This window comes from Miniopterus natalensis, chromosome X (genome assembly GCF_054644295.1).
Source record: "Miniopterus natalensis isolate mMinNat1 chromosome X, mMinNat1.hap1, whole genome shotgun sequence".
Classification (NCBI taxonomy): domain Eukaryota; kingdom Metazoa; phylum Chordata; class Mammalia; order Chiroptera; family Miniopteridae; genus Miniopterus; species Miniopterus natalensis.
In genome coordinates, this window is record NC_142103.1 from 60,112,540 (window position 1) to 60,137,747 (window position 25,208).

A 25,208-nucleotide genomic window follows, 5' to 3' on the forward strand; every position below is an offset into this window, starting at 1 on the left:
GAAGATTGTGTAAGGAGCCTCTAGGACAACTTCTAGCATACTAACATTTGCATCAGGGGGTACTGGAAGGAGAAGAGAAAGAGCAAGAAGTTGAAAACCTATTTGATAGAAAATAATGACCAAAAAACTTCCCTAACTTGCTGAAGGAAATAGGCATACAAGTCCAGGAAGCACAGAGAGTCCCAAACAAGATGAGCCCAAAGAGGCCCACAGCAAGACACATTATAATTAAAATGCAAAAAGTTAAAGACAAACGGAGAATCTTAAAAGAAGTAAGAGAAAAGCAGTTAGTAACCTACAAGGGAGCTCCCATAGGACTGCCAGCTGATTTCTCAACAAAAACTTTGCAAGCCAGAAGGGAGTGGCAAGAAATATTTAAAGCAATGAAAAGCAAGGACATACAACCAAGATTACTCTATCCTGAAAAGCTGTCATTTAGAATCGATGGACATATAAAGAGTTTCTCAGACAAGTAAAAGCTAAAGGAGTTCATCACCTCCAATCTAGTATTAGATGAAATGTTAAAGAGTCTTTATGAAGAAGAAAAAAGAAGATAAAAAATATGAACAATAAAATGGCAATAAATACATATCTATCAACAATTGAATGTACAAACAAAGTGAACAAGTAGAACAGAAACAGGTTCATAGATACCGAAAACTTTTTGTTGGTTGCCAGATGGGAGGGGGATTAATAAGTACAAATTGGTTGTTACAGAATAGTTATGGAGGTGTAAAGCACAGCATAAGGAATATAGTCAATAATATTCTAATAACTAGGCATGGTGCTGGATGGGTGTGGGATTTATTGAGGTGATAACTTATTAAGTTATGTAATGTCTGGTCACTGAGGTGTACACCTGAAACTAATATAATGATGTATATCAACTGTAATTGAAAATAAAAAATGACTGAAATTGCAAAATATAAAAAATAATAAAAATAAGAGCAAAAATACACATGTTGAGACATACTGATAGCATATGTGAAAAGAACGTGGTATAAAGGAGCCACACTTCTGTGAGATGTACCACATCTCCTGGTGTATTTACATATCTGCTGGCAAGTCAGTAGGATGGAACTGGGGCAAGGTCTAGTGAATCTTTTAGCCCTGCTCAGGGCTGACATACACAAGACTTAGTACCCTAAAAACTCACCTTACTGGGCCCTGCTGCTGCCCTGAGGGGCCCACTCTTAGTCCTCTGAGCCAGTCCTCCAAGCCAGTCCTCCAGGGGGGTGCATTTATGTTTAGAGGGGTATAGGAGGGAGAGAGTCTGGTCATGAACATCAGAATCCATTCTGAAATAAACATACTGGGGAAATGGAGAGGGGTTTTCTCTTGGCTAGGTTGGAGGGCAAGTGACTTGCCTGAACTTTTAAAGATCTCACTGCAGACTTCTTAATCTAGGAATTCCCTACCACCACTCTCTCTTCCTCCAGGTAGGCAGGAAGGAAATTTGGCACAAGAAACAAATGTTGACATAGAACAAAGTAGAGATGATATAAATGTTATCAATATGTGAATGTAAAAGTTAAAGTACAGATGACAATAGTTAGGAGGAAATCTGAAGAAAAGGGTAAGGGAGGATCATTTTCTAACATGCTTCCCCCTCTATATGAAAATTTATTTTTACTAATAATTACTAGAATAATGGCCAGTAAGGAAACATAGTGCAATTTTTTGTGAACTTTTATTAATAATCACAGTAATATCATTGTTTATTTCAAATATACAATATGAACTCAAGAATAAACTGCAGGAGTTGGGAAATGCAAACTTCACCTGCAGTGAGCTCAAACAATTCTGAAAATTCTGAACCACCAGAAGCTTACTCTGGAAAAAACAACCACATGTTGCTGAAGCTGCTGAGGCTGTTATGCAGATGGGAATTCCCAAAGTTATTAAAAGAGAGGTAACAAAATAATGCTTATTTGAAAAGTCGAAAAGCCATAAACTTTTTACATCATTGTTTCCTTGTAAATATTAATCACTGAAGAGCCAAGTAGTGTACTATAATAATTGTTTTTTCTTGTGTAACTTTTTGTTTGTAATTGCCTTTATCTTTCTCTCATTTTTTAAAAAATATATCTTTATTGATTTCAGAGAGAGGAAAGGAGAGGGAGAGAGAGAAATAGAAACATCAATGATGAGAGAGTCATCGATCAGCGGCCTCCTACATGCCCTCAACTGGGGGACCGAGCCAGCAACTTAGGCATGTGCCCTGACCAGGAATCAAACCCCTATCACCTGGATCCTAGGTCAACGCTCAACCACTGAGCCATGCCCGGCCGGGCTCTCTCATTTTCAAAAGCTATTTTCATTAGACTCAATAATTTTCTTCAAACTCTCTAGCATGTTAGATACTCTAGCAAGTTCCTTTTTATTCAGAGTTCTCTTCCAACACTCTCCTGCCCCAGATCATCCTCCTGTTTGTATCTAAATTGGCTTGTCGGTAGGCCAGATGCAGTTTTCATCATCCTGGAACTTCAAGGTTTTACTAGGATTGATTCTCTTATGTCCCTTTATCTGCCTGTCTGTTCTCTATAGTGTTGGAAACTTTCTTCATATGTCTGGATATTCTTGATTTTCCATTCATATTTTATAATAAGGAATTGAAAGTCTGGTTACAAATAAATAAAATCAACAAGAGTGGAGGAAAGCCAAAAATGAAATACAAACAAATAAAATAAACTGTATTTTAAATTAATAACATAACGTCACTGAAGAGGGAAATAAAGAACTAACCCAAGTAACTTTTAGACACAGAATTTTGACTGTATAGTCTCAGGCTAAAGATGAAAAAAAAGAAATCTAAGAAAATATCAAACTCTAGTTGGTTTTCTTTTTACAGTGGTATGATTTTTATTTCCAAAATGACCTTATGTGTGTTCTAGGATTGAACACATAAGTAAATATATTGTGGAAAATGGGAGCTGAAAGATTCACTGCTAAAGGAGGGATTTACAAATATGGAAGGAAGATGGTTAGATGGTATATTGGATTTGAAGGTATCAGTAGAGTTTTTAATAAGTGTCTATGTCTGCATTTATTCTAGCTCCATCCTCTGAAGACTCCATCCATATTGGTTTTAAAAATGAAGAAATGATTAGTTTCAGAGCTAGAGGGAAAAAAAGTACAAATGAACCTGAAGCATTTTTGTGTGCCAAAAAGTAAAGACATTCTCAAAGAATGTTGGGCACATGTCAAAAGGACACAGGAGCTAGTTTGAAGGGACTTGTACTGGTCAAATGTGGGACAATTTGAATATCGAAATAAATAATGAAAATAAGAGAATATAACCCATAGAATAAAAAAGAATCCTTGAGTCCATGCTGATATAAATAAAAGATTAAATGCATAGATGGAGACAGAAAGGCTCTTTCTTATAGCAGAATGTCAACTAATAAATGTGAAAGTAATGCTGGAATTAGAAAATTGTCATTTGACAACCACCGTAGTAATGATTGAGGCAAGAATCATCAACTGATGCTGAAACTAGTGGGTTAAAGTTTGATGAGAAATAGGATGCTTATATAGTTTCAAAGTATCTCCCCACAAGCTAGTTATTAATTACAAAGGTAAATGTAGTAACTTTAGAGTGGACAGACTTGGCAAACACCACCTTAACCAGGAGATTAAAGTGAACATTACCAGCAATGGGACAAATAAATATCATATACTTGATGATATGATGCACTGAGGAGGATAAAACATCACCTCTGTAGTATGCTTGACAAAAATGCATAACACAAATATAATCCTGAGGAAACATCAGACAGACTCAAAGTGGGGAATATTCATTCTACAAAATAGATGGCTTATACTCTCAAAAAAAGGTCAAGCTCATGTCAAGAAAGAGAAAGAGAGACAAGGGAACTGATCCAAATGAAAGGAGATTGTATTGAATCCTGGACCAGAGAAATAATTTATTTTTATTTTGCTCTAAATATATTAGTGAATCAGGTGGAAAAATGCGAATAAGGTTCATAGATTATATAATAATATCATATCAATGTTAATTTCATGATTTTAATAATTGTACTGTGTTTATATAAGAAAATGTCTCATTCATAAGAAACTGACACTGAAGTATTTAAGAGTAAAGGAGCATCATGACTGAAATTATATATATATATATAATATATATAATGATATAGATAAATAGGTGATAGCTATAGATAGGATGAGGCAATGCAAATATGGTAAAATGATAGTTAACACTTTTGGGAATGTGGGTAAAGAGTATACAGGAATTCTTTTACTATTTTTGCAACTTTTCTGGAAATGTGAAATAATTTAAAAATAAACATTTAAAAATCTGGTTGAAAACTGGCGGGAGCAGTGTGTTGACAGGTATGCTTCATTTTAGGATGATTGGGTGGTAAGCTAGACAATATACTAAGAAACCTCAAAATTTCAGAATATGGAAGTATTTTCTCTGGAGTTTGTCAACTTTGTTAGAGAAAAATTCTTCAGTTTTTTTGGGGTCAAAGGATAGGCACCTCACTTCTGAAGATGAGAATAAAAAACTTATTGGAGGGTGATAGGGTGACATGGTTCAAATACTAGTACCTGTCTTTTCTGCCTAAGTTCTAAATCAAGTGAGAAATAAGACAAGGGAGAAAGGCATATGATCAACAAAATATCATCTTTATACTCATAAAGCTGAAATTACAACATGGTATACATTTGAGGCCAAATCAGTTTCCTAATACTGAAGCTCAGAATTAGAGAAGATTGGCCACTTGTCTGAAGTGCTGGACCATCCCAGGCCTCTTCAGAAAAGTAAGGCTTATTTTGCTAAGGTGGCTGTATAGTGAAGATCCACTGAGATCAGCATTCTCTGTGGGCAGGACCCTCCTAAGAAGGAAAAGAGTGAAATGAACTAGACTTGCCTTCCTGGCTTCTCCTTCTAAACTCAACAATTAGAGTTGTGGGAAGAGGACAGATTTAGGAAATTCATTCTCCTGGAAACCAGGAATGGAGACTTACTTCCTGTAGAGGGGGTTAGCTCTTCTGTATACAGACTTTCAACAACCATATCTTCAGCCTCACTTTTCACATCTACCCAGCATCAAAACGAGCATTTTCAACACTACATTGAGGGACAGCAAGAGAAAGTCCCAACTAGTACAGAGAATGCACGGGCAAAGAAGTGGGAAGAAAATTTGTTAACATGAAGCTATGACATGCAACACAGAAAAATCAAGTGCCAAGAGAGAAGGGGTTGTCAACAATATTAAGTCAGTGAGAGGCTGCAGGAAGATGAATATTTGGATTGTGATCTTAAACTAGGATGTCAGTGATATATGTGGAGAGAGATGAAGGCAGAAGCCCTATTGCAAGGGGTCAAAAAAGATTGAACATTTTCTTCCCTGTGGTACCAGAGGAGTGGATCCCTAGAAGGGACTCAAACCCTGAGCCAAGAAGAATTGCAAGAAAGAATTCAAGATATGAGCTAGACAAGAGGTTAAAGTGAAAGACAGTTTGTTGTGAAGCAGTGAGATAGAGAGTGGGCTACTCTACAGACAGAGCAGTGGGCTCTCCTTACAAGTGAGACAAGGGAGACCTCAACTATCTCTAGAGGTTGAACTCATATCTGTTTGTATTTTCTATAGGAAATTACTGATATAGGAAAATAAAGAGTGGGGAAAAGTTGGGATTAACTTTAACTTTTACACAGTATATTTTGTGGTTTGTTTTCCCTTTGTGGTGCAAGTAAAAGGTAAGATATGCATGAATAGCTATTAATCAATCTTTTCAGGAATTTTCTTCCGGAGGCATCTCCTATCAGCTGCATTCTGTGGCAGGCAAAATGTAGCAGGCCCCTGACTTGACTTTGATTGACTTAGTTAATTTATATAGTTCTCATACCCCTCTCTTGTATTACTTGTGTCTTCATCTTTTACCCTCAAAAGAATCCTACACATGCCCTGCCTTTCCCCATTAAAGGCACAGACTTCCTTATCCTGGGACCACACACTATTTTTCTTTCCTCCCATTTTTGGCTCTGGCTCTGACTCTGTTAAAAAGTGTGATGATATGGAGGAAGGATGTGGTAAGAGGCTAGCTCTTATCTCAATGCTCTTAATATGACAGTTTTGCCCAGGCAGAACATTTCCAATCTTGGTTGTTGAGAAAAATTAATAGCTGCTTTACCCAGGCCAGGGTAGGGATTCCTCCTGCCCCACACACAGAGTCATGTTTCAGGTCATAAGGACCTACAGTCCATCTACTTGATAGAAGCCATATAGAAGCAGTTGGCACAAAAGAAAGAATATTGGTTCTGAAATAAAATATGGGTTCAAAATATACCCACATGCTATTTACCACATGAATGAATGTCACTGAACAAGCTACCTCACTTCTTTGAGCTTTAATTTCCTCAACTAGACAGTGGGAATAACACCTATTTATTCAAAACTATTTATGAGGACAAGAACTGTGAACAACACAGGCATGCCCTTCCTGAGCTTACATTCTAATAGAAAGCAGACACTGCCAAAATAATTACAACAAATGTTAATTCATAAGAGAGTGCACAGATGGAAGACTTTTAATAAGAATGGACTTATTAAGATATCTACAATTAACCAGGTAAAAAAGAGGTAAAGAGAGAGCATCCCAGTAGTGGGTAATTCAGTGTACAAAGACTCACAAAAAAGAGGAAATATGATGTTTTGAAGAAGGAGAAAAAAAAAATAGCACCATTTGAGAGGAGAGTAAAAAGAGGAGTGTTGGAGCTGGAAAGATAAGAAGGGGATGGGTCTTAGTGGGCCTTAAGGTAAAGTGAAAGATTTTGGACTTTTTCCTCTTAATACAATGAAGAGAGCAAGGCAAGCGGTTTTTTAAAGCAGTGCTACTAAGAGTAATGTCATCAATAAAGGCAGAGTAAAGAACATCAGAAATTCTTTTCTCCATACAATTAACAAGTATACTAGCAGAAATTATCAGAATTAGGTTTTTTTAAAACTTAGGAAGTTAACTGAAAGTTTTCAAAAATTAAAGGAGTGTTTATTCAAGAAAAAGGCTAAATCTCAATAACACCATACTCCATTGCGTTTTTACTTGCCTTATTACCATTCCCCATTTCCAGATTCACAGTAGCCTTGAAAATCAACAGTTTACAATCACAGTGAAACCAGAAGCCTGGCAGCCAATGCAAGGGGCAGAAAGGAGTTGGAGCTCAGAAGTAGCATTTTTGTGTACTATTGAAATTAAGTATATATTAATCTGAAGTAGAGTGTTTTAAGTTAAGGTGTGAAGTGTAATCCCCATTTCAGAAAGTAAGAAAATAACCCAAAACTGGTAAAGAGAGGACAGGACAGTTAAAATCATACACTGAAATTACCTATTTAGTATAAAAGAAGGCAGTAATGGAAAACTAGATGAACAAAAAAGAAGATAAGATACATATGAAACAAATATCAAATGGCAGATGTAAACCCTACCTTTATCAGTACATACATTGAATGCAAATGTTCATTTTTATTTTTTTAATTTATTTTATTGTTGATAGTATTACAAATGCCCCCCATTTTCTCCCCTTTACCCACCTCCCTCCTGTCTCTCAACCATCTCCAGGTCTTCATCTGGCTATTTTCTGTGTCTATGGGCTGTGCATATATGCTTATAAGTTCTTTGGTCATTATCTTCCTGCCTTCCTTTCCGCCTTCCCTCTGAGACTTGTCAGTCTGTTTCATGCTACCATGTCTGTGGTCCTCTCTTTTTCATCAATTTATTTTGTTCCTTAAATTCCACATATAAGTGAGATCATGTGATATTTTTCTTTCTCTGACTGGTTTATTTTGCTTAGATTAATATTCTCCAGGTCCATCCTAAATGGTTTTTTTTCATATGTTTTCATTGATTTCAGAGAGAGGAAGGGAGAGGGAGAGAGAGTTAGAAACATCAATGATGAGAAAGTCATTGATCGGCTGTCTTCTGCATACCCCCCTACTGGGGATTAAACCTGCAATCAGGGCATATGCCCTGAATGGGAGTCAAACCATGACCTCTTGGTTCATAGGTCGACAGTCAACCACTGAGCCATGCCTGCTAGGCACAAATGGTTTAAACACTTCAATGAAAAGCAGAGATTTACAGAATGGATAAAGAGAAACATGATGCAACTATGTGCTGTTTCTAACAGTCACACTTTATTATTTTTTATTTCTTTTATTGTTTTTAGAGCAAGAGGGAGGGAAGAAAGAGAGAGAGGAAACACCGACCTGAGAGGGAAATATTGACATGACAGAGAAACATTGATGGGTTGCCTCCCACACCTATGGGTTGCTCTGACCTGTGATCAAACCCTCAACCTAGGTATGTGCCTTGATTTAGAATTGAAACTGTGACCGTTCAGTGCATGGATAACACTCCAACCAACTGAGACACACCGGCCAGGGCTAACAGACACACTTTATGTTTAAAAGCAAAAATAAGTTGAAAGTAAAAATGATGAAAAATATCTACCAGGGAAACAGTAATCAATAGAAAGCTAGAGTGACTATATTAATACCAGACAAAACAGATAAGACAGAAAGATGGTGGCGGATTGAGTGGAAGCTACACTGACACTTTTCAGGGACCAAACTGGAATTACAACTAAAATATAGAAAAACCACCCTAAATAATCAACTGTAACTGAAGATGAGCTGGAGAGCACCATCATAACCAAAGAGAAAAAGTGGAGACCACATAGAGACTGGTAGGAAGTGCGGAGACATGAGAGTGCTGGCTGAGCTCCCACAGGCAGCAGCTGAAAGTCCGGAGGGATGTCTCATCTGTGGGGGGGTTCCCACTGAGGACTTTGGAGCCTAAACCCAAGTCTGGGCTTCCCAGCCAAGAGCAATGAGAACTGAGAAAATTGCACACATAATATCTGGCTGTGAAAAGCAGCTGGGTTTCTGTCTGCCAGGGAGAGACAGCTGAAAATGCAGGCACCCTCTTAAAGAGCCAAAGCACAAAGTTTCATGTGCAGCCCCTCACCTTAGGCTACATCAGAGGGAAGACAGAGTGGACTGGAGCTGTGTGAGGAGAACCTAGGTTTGTATGCTCTGGAGTTTGAGATCAGAAGGCACCCTTCTGGATTTTTGTGCTGAGTCATTCCACCATACTGCAGAGGACACCTTTCTCAGGCTGACATTTCCTGCTTTTGCCTGGGGAAGGGGAGTAATTGCCCCACTCTGCTCAAAAAGCTCTTGCCTTACCCAGAGGAGTTTCTACAGCCTGAGGTTCATTAAGAGAATCAGATTAATTAGCCTGCAGGCAGAGGCAGAACTCAGAGTGCTTTGAGTCTTTGCCTGGTCTGCTTCTGGACCCAGGCTTTGGAAAATCAGACTTTGGTGTGCATCTTGGTCCTGTCCAACTGCATCCAGCCCCAGCAGAGAAGACCTCAAGCCAAAGGTTATTCAAAGCTCCAAACAGGGCACTCAGGGCCAGTCACAAACTGCATCTGCCATTGCCCTGCACTGGAGAACCTCCAAAAAGACTGAGAGTCCTAGCATATCTAGCTAATACATAGAAACAAACTCAAACAGGCAGCAAAAATGGGGAGACAAAAAAACAAGCCCCAAATAAAAGAACAAGAGAAATCTCCAGAAAAAGAACTAAATGAAATGGTGACAAGCAAACTATCAGATATAGAGCTCAGAATACTGATTGTGAGGATGCTCAACAGCATGAAAAAAGATATAGAAACTATGAAAAATGACCAGTCAGAAATGAAGAATGGTATAGCAGAAATAAAGAATACATTGGAAAGAATAAAGAGCAGATTATAGGAAGCTGAGGATCGAATCAGTGAATTAGAAAACAGGGTAGAAAAGTTACTACAGAGATCCAAAAATAAAAACCAATTAGAAAACAAGAAGACAGTTTAAGAGAGCTGCAGGACAACATGAAAAGTAACAATATTTGAATTATAGGAATGCCAGAAGAAGAAGAGAATAAGCAAGTGATAGAGAATTTGTTTGAAGAAATAATGACAGGAAAACTTCCCTAATCTGGTGAAGGAAAAATTCACACAAGTTCAGGATGCACAGAGAGTCCCAAGCCAGAAGAACCAAAAGAGGCCCACACCCAGACACATCATAATTAAAATGCCAAAAACTCAAGACAAATAGAGACTATTAAAGGCAGATAGAGGAAAGCAACCCATTACCTACAAAGGAGCTCCCATTAGGCTGTCAGTTGACTTCTCATCAGAAACACTACAGGCCAGAAGGGAATGGCATGAAGTATTCAAGGTAATGCAAAACAGATCTGAAACCAAGACTACTTTATCCAGCAAGGCTATTATTCAAAATAGAAGGTGAAATAAAGAGCTTCCCAAGCAAAAAAAAAAAAAAAAAAGGCTAAAGGAGTTTATCACCACAAAACCAGAACTGCAGGAAATGTTAACAGAACTGCTGTAATTAGAAGTAGAAATAAAGAGAAAGAGAAACATAGACATAAAGAATTAAAATGGCAATAGATAAGTATCTATCAATAATAACCTTAAATGTAAATGGATTCAATGTTCCAATAAAAAGACGTATTTTGGCTGAATGGATAAGAAAACATGACCCAAATATATGCTGTCTACAAGAGACCCACTTCAAAACAAAAGACTGACACAGGATGAGAGTAAAGGGATAGAAAATAATTTTCCATGCAAATGGAAATGAAAAAAACACACACAAAAAAAACTAGACTTCAAAATGAAGACCATAAAGAGAGACATGAAAGGTCACTACATAATACTAGGGGGATCAATTCAACAAGAGGATATAACCCTGATTATCATATATGCACCCAATATAGAAGCACTTAAATTTATTTTAAAAACTTCTTGAGGACTTTAAGGGAGAGATCAACAGCAAGACAGTAATACTAGGGGACATTAACACCCCATTGATTTCACTGGATAAGTCTTCCAGTCAAAAAATTAACAAGGAAACAGTGACCTGAAGTGACTCACTAGATCAGATGGATTTAATTGACATTTACAGAACATTCCACCCCAAAGCTTCACAATATACATACTTCTCAAGTGCACATCAGTAGGTGAGTGGATAAAAAAACTATGGTACAATTACACCATGGAATACTATGCAGCTGTAAAAAAAAATATCTTTTATCCTATGGGACATTATGGAGGGAACTGGAGAGTATTATGCTTAGCAAAATAAACCAGTCAGAGAAAGACAAGTACCACATGATCTCACTCATAAATGGAATGTAATAAACAAAATAAACTGATGAGCAAAATAGATCCAGAGATATAGGTGCGTGGAACAGACAGAGAGATCTCAGAGGGAAGGTGGGGGCGGGGGAATGGGTGTGGAGAAGTTAATCAAAGAACTTATATTTCTATAAGCATAACCCATGGACACAGACATTGTTATGGGGAAGGCCTGGAAATGGGGTGGATGTGAGGTGGAAAGGATCAGTGGGGGACATCTCTAATACTTTCAACAATAAAGAGAAATTTAAAAACAAACCAACAAAAAAAACAGATAAAACAAAAATTATTACTAAAGATATAGAAGGATACTGTATAATAACAAAAGAGTTAATCCATCAGGAAGATATAACCATTAGAAATATATCTGCACCTAAAAATGAAGCTTCAAAATAGATGAACCAAAAACTGACAGAATTGAAAAAATAGAAAATTCAACAATACTAGTTGGAAACTTTAATACTCCACTTTCAATTATATATAGAACAGCTAGATAGAAGATTAACAAGAAAATAGAAGACTTGAAAAATACTATATACCAACTCATACAACTTATAGAATATCCCATACAGCAACAGCAGAATATGCATTTATCTAAAATGCACATGGAACATTCTCCAGGATAAACTATGTTATGATATAAAGTCTCAATAAATTTAAAATAAGGAAATCATAATAGTATGTTCTACAACCACAAGAGAATAAAATTTGTCATTAATAAAAAAATGAACTTTGGTAAATTCACAAATATGTGCAAATTAAATAACACATATCTAAATCACCAATGAATCAAAGAATAAATCATAAGAGAAAAAAATCTAGGTGCATAAAAACAAAATCATAAAATTTATAAGAAGTTCTCTCTGGAGTCTTATAAGGGCAGTAATCCATTTATGAGAGCTTCATCTTCATGACTTAATCATCCACAAAAAGCCCCATGTTTTATAATACCATAACATTGAGGGTATTTCAGCATATGCATTTTATTTATTTTTTATTTTATTTTATTTATTTGGGTGACATTGGTTAAATTACATAGGTTTCAGGTATACAATTCTATAATACTTCATGTGTATATTGTACTCTGTGTTCACCACCCCAAATCAAGTCTCCTTTCATCACCATTTATCTCCCATTTACACTCTTCTACCACTCCCCACCCACCTTTCCCTCTGGAAATCACCTTGCTGTTGTCTATGACTTATTTTTTCTTTCCTTAATCTCTTCACCTTCACCTTCCCCCTTCCTCTCTGACAGCTGTCAGTTTGTTCTCTGTATTTATGAGTCTGTTTCTGTTTTGCTTGTTAGTTCAGTTTATTCATTGGATTCCACGTATAAGTAAAATCATTCAGTGCTTGTCTTTCTCTGACTGGTTTATTTCACTTAGCGTAATATTCTCCAGGTCCATCCATGCTGTCACAAAATATAAGATTACCTTAATTTTTATGGCTGAGTAGCATTCCATTGTGTAAATGTAACACAGCTTTTTTTATACACTCATCTACTGATGAGCAGTTGCGTTGTTTGAAATATTGGCTATTGTAAATAATGCTGCTATGAACATAGGGGTGTATATATTCTTTGAGCTAATGTTTTGGTTTCCTTTAGATATATTCCTAGAAGTGGGATCACTGGATCAAAAGGTAGTTCCATTTTTAATTTTTTGAGGACACTCCATAATGCACCCATCTGCATTCCCACCAACAGTGCATGAGGGTTCCCTTTTCTCTACATCCTTGTCAACACTTGTTTGTTGATTTATTGATGATAACCATTCTGACAGAGGAGACGTGATATCTCATTGTGACTTTAATTTGCATTTTTATGATCATTAGTGACCATGAACATCTTTTCATATGTCTATTGGTCATCTGTATGTCCTCTTCAGAGAAGTGTCTATTCAGGTCCTTTGGCCATTTCTTAATTCGATAGTTTGATTTTTCAGTGTTTAGCTTTATAAATTACTTATAATTTTTAAATATTAAGTCCATATCAGATGTATCAGCAAATATGTTCTCCCATTCATTGGATTGTCTTTTCATTTGTTGATAGTTTCCTTTGCTGTGCAAAAAATTTTCAATTTGACATAGTGCCATCTGTTTATTTTTTCTTTTGTTTTCCTTGGACGAGACAATATAACAGAAAAAACATTGCTATGAGAAATGTCTGAGATTTTAGTGCTTATGGTTTCTTCTAGGGTTTTTATAGTTTCCAGTCTAAGATTTAAATTTTTAATTCATTTGGAGTTTATTCTTGTGTATGGTGTAAAAATGTGGTCTAGTGTCATTTTTTGCATGTATCTGTCAAATTTTTCCATCATTTATTGAATAGACTATTTTACCCCATTGTATGTTTTTGATTCTTGTGTCAAATATTGACTACACTGCCTGGGTGTACTTCTGGGCTCTGTATTCTGTTCCATTAATCTATATGTCTGTTTTTTGTCAGTACAATGTTGTTTTGATTACTATAATCTTGTACTGTAGTTTGATATCAGGTAGTGTGATTCCTCCAACTCTGTTCTTCTTTGTCAAGATTATTCGGGGTCTTTTATCACTTCATGTAAATAATTGGAATACTTGTTCCAGTTCTGAGAAATATGGCATTGGTATCTTGATAAGAATTGAGTTGAATTTATAGATTGCTTTGAGTGTATGGACATTTTAATGATGTTAATTCTTTCTATCCATGAACATGGTATATGCTTCCTTTTATTTGTATCTTCTTCAATCTCTTTCTTCAATGTCTTATAAATTTCCCAGTACAGATCTTCTACATCCTTGGTTAACTTTTTTCCTAGTTATGGTTTTAATACAATTACATATGAAATAGCTTATTTAGTTTCCTTTTCTGATAGTTCATTATTGGTGTGTAAAAAAGCAATTGATTGCCATAGTCAGTGTGGCTCAGTTGGTTGGGTGTCGTCCCATGCACCAAAAGGTTGCCAGTTCGATTCTTGGTCACAGCACATGCCTGGGGTGCAGGCTTCATCCTTGGTGCAGGGTGTGTAGTAGACAGACAGTCAATGTTTTGCACTCAAATCAGTTTCTCTATCTCCCTCTCCTTTCCCCTCTCTCTAAAAATCAATTTAAAAATCTTAAAAATGATAAATAAATACATTTTCAAATGCAATTGATTTCTGAATGTTTATTTTGTATCCCACTACTTTATTGAATTAAATTTATCAGTTCTAGTAGTTTTTTTAGTTGGGCCTTTAGGGTATTCTATATAAAGTGTCATATAATGTGCCTAGAACTTCCAGTACTATGTTGAATAAGATTGATGAAAGCAGGCATGCCTGTTTTGTTCTCAATCTTAAGGGAAACGCTTTTAGTTTTTGCAAGTTGACTATGATGTTGCCTGTGGGTTTCTAATATATGGCCTTTAATGTATTGAGATAGGTTCCCTCCTTTTCCACTTTGCTGAGCTTTTTTATCATCAATGGACACTGTATTTTACCAAGTGCTTTTTTGCATCTATTTGATATGATCATGCGATTTTTATCTTTCATTTTATTTATATGATGTACCATGTTTATTAATTTGTGAATATTGTACCAACTTTGCATCCCCCAAATCAATTCCAGTTAATTATGGTGTATGAGCTATTTATTGTATTGCTGAATCCAGTTTGCTAATATTTTATTGAGGATTTTAGCATCTATGTTCATCAGAGATACTGGCTTATAATTTTCTTTCTCTATAGAATCTTTATCTGGTTTTGGCATAAAGATAAGCTTGTAACATAAAATGAGCTTGGGAGCCTTTTCTCCTCTTGAATTTTTTAGTATAGTTTGAGAAGAATATGCGTTAGTTCTTTGAATGTTTGTTAAAATTCAACTGTGAAGCCATCTGGTCCAAGACTTTTGTTTGTTGGGAGTATCATTATTATTATTATTATTATTATTATTATTATTATTATTACTGCTTCAATTTCATTAGTTGTAATCTGTCTATTCAGATTTTCTGATTCTTCCTGAATCAGTTTTGGAAGATTGTATGTTTCTCGGAATTTATGAATTTCATCCAGATTATCCAATTTGCTGGCATATAGTTGTTCATAATATTTTATTACAATCCATTGTATTTCTTTGTAGTCAGTTGTTACTTCTCATTTTGCATTTCTGATTTTATTTATTTGAGTCCTCTATCATTTTTTTTTTAATGAATCTAGTTAAAGGTTTGTCAATCTTGTTTATCTTTTCAAAGAACCAGCTCTTGGTTTCATTGATTTTTTTGTATTGTATTTTAGACTCTATTTTGTTTATTTCTGCTCTGATCTTTATTATTTCCTTTCTTCTACTAATTTTGGGCTTGGTTTCTTGTTCTTTTTCTAGTTCCTGTAAGTGTAAAGTTAGATTGTTTACTTGAGATTTTTCTGGTTTCATGAGAGAGGCCTGTAACAGTATGAATTTCCCTCTTAGGACTGATTTTACTGGGTTTTAGAGATTTTGGTTTGTTATGTTCTCATTTTCATTTCTTTCAATGTAGTTTTTAATTTTTGTCCTTGATCTCATTCTTAACTCGTTCGTTGTTAAGTAACATGTTATTTAGCTCCCATGTCTTTGTATGCTTTTCAGTGCTGTTCATGTGATTGATTTCCAATTTCATACCATTATGATGAGAGAAGATGCTTGATATGATTTCAATCTTCTTTAATCTATTGAGACTTGTTTTATGTCCTAACATGTGGCCTGTCCTAGAAAATGTTTCATGTGCACTTGAAAAGAATGTATATTATGCTTCTTTGGAGTGAAATGCTCTGAAGATATTAATTACATCCAGTGTGTCATTTAAGGCCACTGTTTCCTTGTTGATCTTTTTCTGTCTGGAAGATCTATCCATTCATGTCAATGGGATATTAAAATCATCTACTATGACTGCATTACTGTACATCTCTTCCTTTATGTCCATCAAAATGGCTGTAAGCTCAGCCAGCATGGCTCAGTGGTTGAGCAGTCAGGGCACATGCCCGGGTAGTGGATTTGATCCCCAGTGGGGGCCATGCAGGAGGCAGCCAATCAATGACTATCTCATCATTGATGTTTCTATCTCTCTCTCTCTACTTCTCTCTTCCTTTCTCTGAAAAAAATAAAGACATATATTTTTAAAAAAAGATTTTCTGTAAATATGTAGGTGTTCTTATGTTGGGTGCATAAATGTTCACAATTGCTATAGCCTCTGGTTGGATTGATCCCTTTAGCATTATGTAATGTCCTTATTTGCCTCTTGTTGTGACCTTGTTTTGAAGTCTATTATGTCTCATATCAGTACTGCTACCTCAGCTTCTTTTTCTGTTCCTTTTGCATAAAATATATTTTTCTGCCCTGCCTCCTTCACAAACACAGAACAAGGCCTTCACCAGTGGAGCACTCAGACTTCATGTGCCAAGCACCTGACTTACCCTGCCTCCTTCCTGAGCAGTACATCCAGCCCACCTCACTGCTTGGAGGAACAGCACACTTGGCCTGCCCTGATGCCCTGACATGAGGCCAACTCAGATGCCCAAACCAGTGCCTTTAGATGACTGGTATCACTGCCTGGATGTGGTGTGCAAGCCCTGCTACCATGACCCAGCACCCTAAGAAACACAGACCTGCCATTGCAACCAGGCACCCTTAGAAGACCAGACCCCATTTCGACCTGACATCCCCAGACACAAACCTTCCAAAGCAACCCTGAACATCTAACCCAGTTCCACCAAAATATCAGACTGATTGCTGTGATCCAGCACAACCTGTCACCCCTAGACACAGAGACGTGCCCTCACAACCCAGCCCACCTCAACTGTGACCCGCTCTAGTGGACTTCTAAATGGGAATACAAAATAAATAAATAAATAAATAAATAAATAAATAAATAAATAAATAAATAAATAAATGGAGGAATCTACAAGAATGGATTTAAACAATTTGTCATATAAAGAATTCAAAAAATGGTTACCAGGGTTATCAAACAGCTTAGTGATAACTGCAATCAACTTAAGGAGAACTATAAGGAACTTAATGTGAACTACACAAGTATGAAACAGGAGGTAGAAACCATGAATAGGAATCAATTGGAAATGAAGAATGACATAACTGAAATAAAGAAGACTGTGGAAGGATCAACAGTAGACTAGAAGAAGCTGAGGACCAAACTGGTGAATTAAAAGACAAGGTAGAAAAAAGACACCCATCAGAGCAGCAATTGGATAAAAATTTAAAAGGCAGGATGAGAGTTTAAGGGAGCTTTGTGAAAACATTAAACTAATGACATCAGCATAATAGGGACGCCAGAAGGAGAAGAATGGGAGCAAGGAATAGAGAACTTTTTTGAGGAAATAATGACAGAAAACTCCCCTGACCTGGTGAAGATAAAAGGTGCACAAGTCCAGGAAGTACAAACACAAGATGAACCCAAAAAGACCCACACCAAGACACGTCATAATTAAAACAGCAAATGTTAAAGACAAAGAAAGAATCATAAATGTTGCAAGAGACAAACAGAAACATACCTACAAGGGGTGTTCCCATTAGACTGTCAGCTGATTTCTCAATAGAAACACTTCAAGCCAGAAGGGAGTGGCATGAAGAATACAAAGTAATGGAAAGCAAGGGACTGAATCCAAGACTACTCTATCCAGAAAGGCTATAATTCAAAATTAAAGGTGAAATAAAGAGCTTTGCAGACCAAAAAAAAAAATTAAAGGAGGTTATTGCCACCAAGCCAGCATTGCAGCAAATGATAAAGGGGCTGTGTTGTAAGGTGAAGAAATAAAGACAGAGAGGAACACAAGCATAAAAAATTAAAATGGCAAAAAAATAAGTACCTGTGAATAATGACCTTAAATGTAAATAGTTTAAATGCTCCAATGAAAACACATAGGGTAGCTAAATGGATAAGAAAACATGGCCCATATATATGCAGTCTACAAGAGACCCACCTCAGAACAAAAGATTCACACAGGGAAAAGCTAAAAGGATGGAAAAAAATTTCCAAGCATATGGAAATGAAAAAAAAAAAAAGCTGTGGTAGTAATCCTCATATCTGACAAAATGTACTTCAAATTGAAGGCCGTGACAAGAGGCAATGAAAGCCACTTCATAATACGAAAGAAATTGATACAACAAGAGGATGAAACCCTGCTAAACATATGTGCACCCAATATAGGAGCACCCAAATATATTTTTTAAAAACTTCTGGAGGACTTAAAGGGAGAGATCAACAGCAATACAATCATAGTAGGGGACTTTAACACCCCACTGATATCTCTGGATAGAACTTCCAGACAAAAAAATCAACAAGGAAACAGTGATCCAAAATGGCACACTAGATAAAATGGATTTAATTGCCTTTACAGAACATTTCACCCCAAAGCTGCAGAGTACACATTCGTCTCAAGTGCACATGGGACATTCTCAAAGATAGATCACATGTTAGGACACAATTAAGTCTCTACAAATTCAAGAAGATTAAAATCCTATCAAACATGTTCTCATATCACAATGGCATGAAATTAGAGATCAACTAAAATAAAAAGACCCTAAAACATTCAAACACATGGAGACTAAATAACATTTTATTAAACAATGAATTAGTTACAAATGAGATCAAAAAAGAAATTTTAAAAACTTCCTGGAAACAAATGAAAATGAACCCACAAAAACCTAAAATCTATGGGACACAATGAAAGCAGCCTTGAGAGGGAAGTTCATAGCATTACAGGGCTATCTCAAGAAACAAGAAAAATTTCTAATAAAATATCTAACCCTACAACTTAAAGTCTTACAAAGAGAACAAGAAAAGCCCAGAGTAAGTAGAACAAAGGAAATAATAAAGATCAGAGAGAAAATAAATGAAATAAAGACTAAAAAAAAAAAAATACAAAAGATCAATGAAATCAAGAGCTGGCTCTTTGAAAAGATAAACAGGATTGATGAACATTTAGTCAGACTCATCAAGAAAAAATGAGATGAGGTTTAAAGATGGTGGCACTCTAAGAGGAGGCTTAGTGCCCTTGTTTCCAGCCACTGACAGGATTTACAGTTAAATACTGCATAGCCAACTTGTAAAAACAAGAGAAATATTGCTGATTGGACATATTTCAACTAAGGAGCACTGAAGAAACATTGTAGATACTGGTAAGAGAAGGGGAAATGAAAAAAGGGGAGTCCCCCTGCAGCCCGTGCTGGGCTGCAAGGCCCAAGAGTTAGAAGCTGCAAAGCTCCTCCACTTGGGAGTGTGGACTGGGATCAAAAAGCAGGGATCTCAAAACCTGAGTCATGGAGAAGGGAATGAGAGCCTGTGCACATCAGGCAGAGGGAGCCAGGGGAAGAGTCTGCCTGTGTGAAAGGCTCTGCGCCTTCCCACTGGAAGAACAGGCCTAAAGGTGGCAGCCCGGGCAGGACAGATTCACTCTGGTTCTGACTGAAAGGTTGGACCACAGTGTGCAACTTCAAAATAGAAAGGGGCCTGTGGGCTACACCCAGCAGTGACCCTCTAAAGGGACCCTCTGCCTTCCTGTAAGGCATAGTAGAGAGAGCCCCAGAAAGCATTTGAACTGTGTGGCTCAAGGAAAGGAGAGAGAACCCACCAGCCACCAGAGAGAGATCAGAGTTCCTGGTGGGGAGGACTAGGGATTTTTTTACCTGCTCTGAAGAGAGCTGGGATACCAACCAGAGCTGGACATTGCAGCCCCAGTTTTACTGAGATCAGCTGTGCAGGAGACCTGCCTGGGACTGACTTTGTAACCACTCCTGTTTGGATCCATGGCACAAGGGAACCAGATCCTTACAAAGCAGGCTTTCTGCCTGTTTGTTACTTTATATGTCTTTGATTACTGGATGGCACCCCACGACATCCACCTTCTTGACTTACACTGAGGAATGAGACCAGCAAAAGCTGTGATTTGTGCCTGCATTGAGGAGAGTTTGAACTGAGTGCCCTGTGAGATCAATCAGAACTTGGAAAGGAGGGGTGGATCTTGCCTACCTTTCCTGCAGGCTAGGAGCACCACCCTCAAATGGCTGGTTCAGCTCACTGAAGCCCCAGATATCCCCTGCTGGGCACAGTTCAGTGGGAGAAGGGAGAACATTATGAGAGTAAGACTTTCAAGGACTGTTGTTTGGGAACCTGAGGAAATGCTTAAAACACCTTCTGTGGCCAGGCCCAGCATGGCTCAGTGGTTGAGCATCAACCTAGGAACCAAGAGATTGCGGTTCGATTCCAGGTCAAGGCACATGCCCAGGTTGTGGGCTTGACTCCCAGTCAGGGGTGTGCAGGAGGCAGCTGATCAATGATGGCTCTCTCATCATTGATGTTTCAACTCTCTCCCTCTCCCTTCCTCTCTCTGAAATCAATAAAGATATATTTTTTAAAAAACTTTCTGTGGGCTGGGCAGGCAAGGTGCTCATCAGAGCCTCTTGTGATCAACCCCACTGAACCCTGGCCAGCTGAAACTGCCCATAAAGAAAAGGCAACAGACTGAATTAATTGTGATCCTGCAATAGGCCATTTTATGGGGTACTAGAGTTGGAAGATATGGTAGAAATTGAGGAGTTGGCTTTCAAGCAGACATTAACTTCCCCGCGGTGCATGCCTGATGGTGAAATTTCTAAGGGGCACAATAGCCTGAGCTACACTAGCTGGCCTGCACCCTAAAGACTCTTTGGAAGACCCTGGAGTAACACCAGGCAACCACAAGGGGGAGGTGAAATAGCTGACAGGTGGTGGTGGTTCACAGAGAGAGACTCAGACCAACAAGATACATATGGACACCCAGAGCCAAACATAGACAACTTCTGACATTGGCTGACACAAAAGTACCTCCCAGGAGACCTGATATCAGTGTACAAAACAGCGAGCCTCAAAAAACATAAGCTTGCAAAGATGAACCTCACCTGGTTGGCTTTTTTTCTTATTTTTTTTTTTTTTAAAAAGAAAATAAAAATTATTTACTTTTTAAAAATTTTTTAACTTTTTTAAATTTTTTAATTATTTAACTTATTTTTTATTTGTTTTGTCTTGTTATGCTTGTTTTTGTGTTTTTTTTTCTATTATCAAGATTTTTGTGATGTTCTCTGCTTTATTGCTTTGATATTATTTTTGCATTCATTAAGTTTATTGCTTTTCTCTACTGTTTCTTCCATATCTCTTATTGACCACCTTCCCTACCCTTGCTTTAACTTTCTTTTTTTGTTCCCTTGGTGAAACATTTTTTTCCCCTTTCATTCTCTGTCTTCCTGTCTTTCTTTAAACCATTTTCCTATTCATACTCTCTTACTCTTATTTTTTTGCTCGCCCCTCTTTCCTTTCAGAATCTTTTCTCTACCTCTTTTATTTCCCAGTAGCTTCTCTATTTTTCACTATTTATTTATTTATTTATTTATTTATTTATTTATACTATTAGCAATAATATCCTTTTCTCTCTTTCTTTTTTGCCTTAGTATTTCTGTCCTCGATTTGCTTTCCTAATTCTACTTCTTCTTGGGTTGTTTTCATTGTGATTGTCAGGATATTTCTTAAGTTACTGTTTGTTTCCTGGCAATTTGGTTGTTTTGTTTTGCCCTCTCAGCACCTGTACAATAGCTCACACTATGTGGTTGTGGCTGAGCCTCTCAGCCTGAAAGGAGAGTCCTCCACAAATGGGTCAACAACTATCTAGACGCAATCACAACAGAAGAGACCAAAGAAAGCACAAAAAAGACACACCTAGAGCATGCAGCTCAGAAGTATGAGGAAAACACACCTACAGGTTGCATTGGACATGCACTATAAAAGCTCACCCCATAAGACTGGGAGACAGCAGATATATCTAATATACAGATAAAAACACAAAGAGACGCTAAAATTGGGAGACAAAGAAACAACCATCAAACTAAAGAAAAGAAGACTCACCAGAAAAAGACCTTGGTGAGATGGAGGTAAGCAAATTATCAGAAATAGAGTTCAGAGTAATGGTCATAAAGATGCTCAAGGAAATTAATGAGAACCATAAGACACGGAATGGGAACATTCAGGAATTTAGTGATAAATACAAAGAACTTAGTGAAAGTTACATCAGCATAAAAAAAGATATAGATATTAGGAATAAGAACCAGCCAGAAATACAGAATACTATATCTGACATCAAGAATATGCTGGAAAAAAATAAAAGCAAGCTCAATGAAGCAGAGGATAGAATAAGTGAATTAGAAGATAAAGTAGAAAAAAAAAAACACTCAATCAGAGCAGCAGAAAAAGAATACTTAAAAAGCATGATGACAGTTTAAGGGAAGCTTGAGACAACATGGAACAAAACTACATCCACATTATACTTTTACTTAGAGGGAGAAGGTGAGCAAGGGATAGAGAATCTCTTGGAAGAAATAAAAGCAGAAAACTTCAATAAGCTGGTGAAGGAGAAGCCACACAAATTCAGGAAGCACAGAAGGTTCCAAACAAGAGGAACCCAAGACACAGCATAATTAAAATGGCAAATGTTAAGGACAAAGAGAGAATGTTAAAGGCCTCAAGAGAGATATACTTGGTGACCTACAAGGGAGCACCCATAAGGCTGTCATCAGATTTCTTTTTTTAAAAATATATATCTTTATTGATTTCATAGAGAGGAAAGGAGAGGGATAGAGAGCTAGAAACATCAATGATGAGAGAGTCGTTGATGGGCTGCCTCCTGCATGCCCCTGACTGGGGATCAAGCCTGCAACCCGGGCATGTGCCCTGACTGGGAATTGAACCCCGATTGCCTGGATCCTGGGTCGACACTGAACTGCTGAGCCATGCCCAGACGAGCTGGCAGCAGATTTCTTAGCAGAAACACATTTCAGGCCAGAAGGGGCTGGCATGAAGTTTTAAAAGAAATGAAAAGCAAGAACCAGAAACCAAGACTGCTCTATCCAGTAAGGCTAATATTCAAAATAAGTGGTGAAATAAAGAGTTTCCCAAACAAAAGAAGCCAAAGAAGTTCATTACCACCAAACCATTATTGCAAGAGATCCTAAAGGTACTGCTTTACGAAGAACAAATATTGGGGAAGGGAACATAGGCAGACATGGAAAAAATGTCATTAATTAACTATACATTAATAACAATCTTAAATGTAAATGGAATAAATACTCTAATCCAAAGACATAGGGCATCTGAATGAATAAGAAAATATGACCCATATCTATACTGTCTACAAGAAACCTAACTCAAAGCAAAAGATTCTCACAGGCTGAAAGTGAAGGGATGGAAAAAAATATTCCAAGCAAATGAAAACAAAACAAAAAAAGCTGGGGTAGCAATACTTACTTCTGACAAAATAGACTTCAAAATAAATCCCATAATAGGAGACAAAGAAGGTCACTACATAACAATAACTGTGTCAATCCTACAAGAGGATATAACACATAAACATATATGCACCCAATATAAGAGCACCTAAATATATTAAAAAAATTATTGATTGACAACAATACAAGCATAGCAGGGGACTTTAAGACCCCCCTGTCATCATTAGATAAATCATCCAGACAAAAAAAAAAAAAAATGAACAAGGAAATAGAGACCGTAAATGACCCACTAGATCTAATGGATTTAATTGACATTTATAAAACAGTTCATCCCAAAACAGCAGAATATACAGTCTTCTCAAGTGCACATGGAACATTCTCAAAAATAGAACACCTGTCAGGGCACAAAAACGTCTTTATAAGTTCAAGAAGAATGAAAGCATATCAAGATCACAGTGGTATGAAACTAGAAATAAACCACTATAAAATATTCAAACACATGGAGGTTAAGTAGCATGTTATTAAACAATGGGTAGGTTACCAATGAGATCAAGGAAGAAATTAAAAACTTCCTGGAAACAAATGAAGATGAAAAAGCTTTGGGACATAGTGAAAGGAGTCCTGTAAGAAAAGTGCATTATCTCGAGAAACAAGAAAAAGCTCTAAAAATCTATATAACACTACAACTGAAAGAATTAGATAAAAAAAAACAGCTAGAAAAGCCCAGAGAAAATAAAAGTAAAGAAATAATAAATATCAGAGAAAAAATAAATGACATAGAAACCAAAAGAAAAAAAATACAAAAGATCAATGAAACCAAGAAATGATTCTTTGAGAAGATAAATAAGATTGATAACCTTTAGCCAGACTCACCAAGAAACACAAAAAGAGGACCCAAATAAATAAAATCAGAAAGGGAAAAGGTGATATAACAACTGACACCACAGAAATACAAAGAATTGTAAGAAAATACTACGAGCAACTATATGCCGACAAACTGGACAAACTGGGTAAAATGGACAAATTCCTAGAAGCATATAATCTTCCAAAACTCAATCAGGAAGAATCAGAAAACCTGAATAGGCCAACAACAACTGATGAAATTGAAGCAGTAATGAAAAAACTCCCAGCAAACCAGACTACGAGACCAGATGGATTTATAGGTGAGTTTTACCAAACATTCAAAGAAGAATTAATACCTATTCTACTTGAACTATTCCAAAAAATTTAAGAGGAGGGAAGACTCCCAAGCTCTTTTTATGAGGCCAGCATTAGCCTAATCCCAAAATCAGATAAAGACACTACAAAGAAAGAGAATTACAGGCCAATATCTCTGATGAACATAGATACTAAAATCCTCAACAAAATATTAGCAAATCAGATCCAGCAATATATTAAAAAGATCATACACCATGACCAAGTGGGACATATTCCATGGATGCAAGGCTGGTATAATATTCACAAATCAATAAATGTGATACATCACAGAAACAAAGTGAAGGACAAAAAGCACATGATTATATCAATAGATGCAGAGAAAATATTCAATAAAACCAAACACCCATTTTTGATAAAAACTCTCAGCAAAGTGGGAATAGAGGCATCATACCTCAATATAATGAGGACTATATATGACAAACCTACAGCAAAAATTCATACTCAATGGGCAAAAACCAAAATCATTTCCCCTAAGAACAGGAAAAGGACAGGAGTGTCCACTTTCACCAC